The sequence below is a fragment of the Populus alba genome, chromosome 2 (assembly GCF_005239225.2).
Source record: "Populus alba chromosome 2, ASM523922v2, whole genome shotgun sequence".
NCBI classification, from domain to species: domain Eukaryota; kingdom Viridiplantae; phylum Streptophyta; class Magnoliopsida; order Malpighiales; family Salicaceae; genus Populus; species Populus alba.
Window position 1 is genome coordinate 9,033,715 of NC_133285.1, and position 6,000 is coordinate 9,039,714.

The window sequence follows — 6,000 nt, forward strand, 5'->3', positions numbered from 1 at the left end:
AATATCAAATTAATATTTATAATTTTTTTAATAGTTTTGATGTTTTAATAAAAAAATATCATTTTAATATATTTTAATTACTAACTATTTTTACAAAATTACTTTACACCGCATTATCAACTTAACACCACATTATAAAAAACACACTTAAATATCTGAACATTTGTCTCCAAACTAATCCGAATTGGACTCTACAATTACAATTACAAGCCAGAATTTCCAACTTTTTTTTCTTTTTTCTTTTAACAAATCAATAAATTAAATAATTATTGAGAAATACAGTTGAAATTATGTTTTTTAAAATTTTAATTTTTTAATATAAAATTATTTTTTTTATATTTTTGAATTATTTTAATATACTAATATCAAAAATAATTTTTAAAAAATAAATAAATAATATATTTTTAATAAATTTTCAAATAAAAAATATTTTAATAAAACTATTACTGCATCTCCAAATATCGCTAAATAGCTAAAGCAGCTAGCACACATGGATATCCAACCTCGTATCACTATCTAAATAAAAATTACTTTTAAAAATAACTGTTTATCTTATTTCTAAATACGCTAACACATACTGACCGCACATCATCCCTATGAAAATCAGACGTGGGTGCTGCAACTGCATTATTAATCATACAGGCAACCACTACGTGTAGGACACTATACATTGTAGCGGCCCATTGTATTATTAACACATCGACAGGTAAAATAACTGTTTGTCGGGAGTTCGGTAGAACCGTAGAAGCTGAGAGGAATACACACCACATGTGGTGCCTTGACTCATTTCACTTGGCTGTCGGTAGGTGGCTGCAACACCAGGCAACCTACCGACCCAAAATCAAAGGACACTACGTGGACACCAGCTGCGGACACGACAAAATTCATTTAAATTTTCCTGGTTCCAATAAAATAGTTTCATTTAATTACATAAGAAAAAAATAACAATAGTAAATCGATATTTTTTTTAAAAAAATAATTATTATGACATGCTTGCTAAAAAAATTTACTAAACTTAATTTCTAAACAGTTTAACTATGAACAATAATATAAACCTCTAGCTAGATAAAATTCACAAGATTGATAAAAAAATATTATGTTAAAGGTGTAAAGTGAATAATTAAATTACGAGAATGAAGATGCACTAGGGAATTTGAAATATAATGTTCATGTGTTAATTGAAAAATAAAACTACAAAAATGATGGAAAAATAAAGAAACAAAGAAAAGAAAAACCAAATGGAAGAGATAAAAAAGGAAAGCAATGTTTTGGGGTATATTGTAATGAAATTCAATGTAATCAATTTAAACTCGATATTAAAATAAGCCTAGACTAGAAAAATATTACTTGGTGAACATAAATAGTACAATGTAAAGCTCTAACTTGAAAATTGATAAACTAGTGCTAAATATGAAAAATACTTATAAATTTATGGTGAAAATATTTAGAAGAGTATTTTAAAATTTTAAAATAAATTAATATATAGTTTTATGTGCGAATTGCCTTGACAAGTGATATAAGTCTTATGTATAATCACATAGTTTTTAATCCGAAAAGGGATGAAATTTAAGAAGAATTTGTATTATAACTAGGGATGAAAGTCCCCAATAGGGTAGTTTGGAAATCTTGATAATTTTAAGCAATAAAACAATACACAAATTTGGATTTTGGCATAAAAAGTACATGTTGTCCAGTTTTACACTATTAAGCATAATTTTTAATTTAACTGTTGGATCGAACTGGAAGCTTACACGTAGTCTCCTAAAATATTATTTTATTTTGGGTTAAAATCTCAAATCGATCAGAGTTGATGATTATATGAATTACTAGACTTACAAGAACTATTTAGAAATTAACAATGATGCATAAAGCATAATTCACAGTAAAATAAAAGGACCCACCTTTTCTTTATAAATATGGATGACAACCATTTTGGGAGGAGAACTTCCTTTTTCATTTTTCTTGAATTTTCCTTATAGTTGTGAGGGGGTTTAGGTGTTTTGATGGTTTTAGCATGGATTAAAGAGAGAAAAACACTTAAATACAAGATCAAAAAGAGATTAAACAGAGAGAAAAGGGAAGTTAGAGAGAGAAACTAGAGGAATCAAATAAAGAAGGAGGCTTGGAAAAATTTCGACATTTGAAATTCATATAAATGACTAGCAAGATGTTTAGATCTCATTTATATAAGTTTGAGTAAGTTTTAAGTAGTTTTACACAATTCATGAATCTTTAGGGTTAGGGTTCTTGATGAGATTTGGGGGAAATTTAAAATTATTTGTAATTGAGTTAATTGAGTTGACATAGATTATAATGGATGCTAAATCATAAAATAATTAAGAACAAAATCATGGCGACATATAGGACTCTATAGGCGGGCTAAAAGGGAAATTGTTTTGGAGTTGTTTAAATTGTGTAATTTCATGTAATTATGTTATGTTATTATGTGTTGTTATGTGTAAAGTAATTAAAATATATATTGAGTTTATTTATCAAAATGATAATGGAACTTTTAGGTTAGTGAGAATAAGGATTTTTAAAGAAATATTGAATTAAAGACAAAGTTAATTGTACTTGTGGTTACATGATATAAATGATGAAGAACCTAGTTTAAACCATAAAGATTTAAGAAACATTTCAAGAGGAAATGAAAGTTTTGGGGTCAACCATAAGTAGATGTAAGAAAATTTAACAAGTAAAGATGAACTGATATAAATCACGATTAGTTTAAATATTAATAGAGTTATTATGAGTTAAAAAGAATAAATTTAATTATAAGTTTGTTGAAAAGTTGATTATTATGTTTTGGGATTTGGAAGTATAAGTGGAAGTTCTTATAAATTTATGGATAAGAAATTGTAAATTGGACATGAAATCGAGGTTTTAAAGAACAAAAAGTAAGAGGAAATGATTTGTAGAAGTTAGCGAGAGTTAGAACTTTATTCCTGAAAATATGAATTTTAGTAAATATGTTGATATAAGTTATTCATATAGAAATGATGAAAATCATAACATAAATGGGTGGAATAAAAGGTTATATTATGTAAGGGCAATGAATTAGATAATTTAATTGGTTAAGAATATCATAATGAAAAATTAAGAATTAATAGAAATATAAAAGGAAAATATTGAGGTGGATGTAATTGTTAAGGATTTAGGACTAATGATTAAAAATGATATACTAAGTACTTATATGTATGACAAACCAAAGAAAGAAAATATATTTATGAGTAGCGTGATGAAATTATGTAACATAAATGCTAATGTTTTATGAGATAAAAGAGATATTAATAATGATACCTTCTCTAGATTCAGGAGAGACACCATGGGTGTCATTTTTTGTAGTTGGAGGAGCATGTTCAATTAAAGGTGCACTTAGGTATTCAACATCTTATTCTAATTTAAATTTTAACTAGTTTTGTTGATACAAAATTCTTTGATTTGTAAATAATTGAGTTCTAAATGTTTGCAAATGAAAAGGAGATAAACAAATAAATAGATTAGTAAGATATAAGCCGACCATAGGAGCAAGGGCTATAATATTTATAATAAGCTAGTTGTATGAGCGAGGGTTATAAATATATATACATAGATAAGTTGGTCGTATGAGTAAGAACTATTTGAATAAGTAACTGATAAGCTAGTTGCAAGAGTAGGGTTCATCATTCTATGAAATTGATTTAGTCAGTCATAAAAGTGAAGACTAAATTGTTAGTGCTAAACCAATTTCAGAATTTATGGTTTGGATGTATATGATGAAATTGATTACTCGATTAAGATTTTTAGTCTGAGTCAATTATATGTCTTTTTGGTGTGAGAATGTTGGATGAAACCGTGCATATCAAATAATGAAATGACATATGGGATGATTTAATGACAAAGAATTTTAATGTGGAAAAATAGAACTCCTAAAACAATAAGCTATTGTATTTTTAGTTTTTAACTTATAGAAATTATATAAGTGAAAGAGATAATTATTGGTGTTAATCAGTATTATTTAACCATTTTAGGTTCTTTTTATCCCTTGCTGCAGTAAAGACACAATAACAACATCTCATAGTTTTTGTGCTTAGATAGAATTTTACAAATTGTACTTATGTTAAGTAATTAAACCAATATGTAACCTAGGCAACCAAAACGTTAGCCAGTTTTATTGGTATGCGTAAGGGATGGTTAGAGTGATTGATATTCGTGAGGGACAGTTATAGTGATTGACATCCACATGGAATAATTGAGATTAAGTTGGTTTAGTTGATGGTGGTCGAAATGAATAAATTGTTGAATCAAAGCATGTTGAATGTCTTTTAGGAATGAGAATAAGATATTCTTATTTATATGCTACATATATTTTAATGCTTATATTAATGGTACTCAAACATTTATGATGCTAATTACTTTATTTCAGGTTCATCTCAGTACAAACAGAAGCAATAAAGAGAAGTAATGATCCATCGGGAGGGTATATCATTGATTTGAATCTTATGGCATGTATATTGAATAATTTTATTCTGATTTTTATACAAATGATTACTTACATGATTGCCAAGTTGAAAAGAAAAGTATTTGAAATACAAGGCTTTATATCAACCTTGTAAAAGAAGGACAAAAGAGTTAAAGGGTGATGAAAATGGCATGCATGAGGATTGAAGCGAGAATCTATATAGAAACTCTATTAGTTAAAGGATTTCTTGGGATTGTTGGGTAGTAAAGAGTGGGGGCTATGTTAGCTAACATAATCATAATGAGACTAGAGGGCTGGGAATCAACTATACTGATAATGAGTTACATTAAAATGATGGTTATCTTAGCGGTATGTGGACAAACAACAAAAAGGAGAAGAAAGATTGTTTTGATAACATGATAAAGTCTCTCTCTCTCTCTCTCTCTCTCTATATATATATATATATATATATATATATATATATATATATATATATATATATATATATATATAAAGATGATTTAATCATTTTACGATAGATTTTATAAGATTGCTAGTCGATGAGAGGTTGCGATAATCTTGTATTGATTTGGTAAACGAAACAGGTAGCGTTGGATGTTGTTTGGATAGTAAAGGAATGTTGACTACGTAAGGGTGTTTAAGTCAGTCATAGAAAAATATAACGCTAGGCCTGTTGGATTAGAAAAGAAGATGAAATTGGGGTTGTGCTAATATCATAAATTTTATCTTTTCCATAATATATATATATATATATATATATATATATATATATATATATATATTTTTTTTTTTTTGAAGGTGGATGATTATTACCTTCAATATTACTATTTATGCTAGAGGTAATATAACCTGGACATGCAAAGAATTGGATTCCAAACTTTAAAAATTTGTTTTCTTTGGTGTAGGATTTGGCTGATTATTCATTTGAAAAAAAAAAACAAACAATAAGCTTGTCAAGTTAGAAGATCAAAAGAGTTTTAAAAGATACAGTCTTATATTCAATATCTTCTTTCATAAGCATTTGCTTATATACCTCAAAGTTACATATAAAAATATCAAATTCTTTAAGAGAGTCATCTTTGTGAGTCAAATTTTAATATCAGGTTACATCCATTGGCTTTAAATAGAGCGAAATATAATGGAACCGTTTACAATTATTGTCAACAAAAGTATTTTCAAATATGGGTCTGGAAACAAGTTCCTAATATGAAAACACGGATATAAGTTGGTTTTCTAATTGGATTCCATTCATTGAAATTTAATAACCTATTAACCAAGGATCCATTAAACCTATAAAAACAAAAATTCAAAGACCCTAGCTACTAATTAATAAAAAAAACATTACAATTAAATTAGGATAAAATAACAGAGAGAGAAAAATACAATATTAGCTTAGATTCTACATATTAGATTTTGATGGATTGGGTCTTCGATCAAAAAAAGGAACGAGAGAGAGATAGGGCAAAGGGAGATGGTTTATGGGATGTAGGGATGTGTGACTATTGCATTCAATTTGTTGTATTAAGAAAGGAGAATGA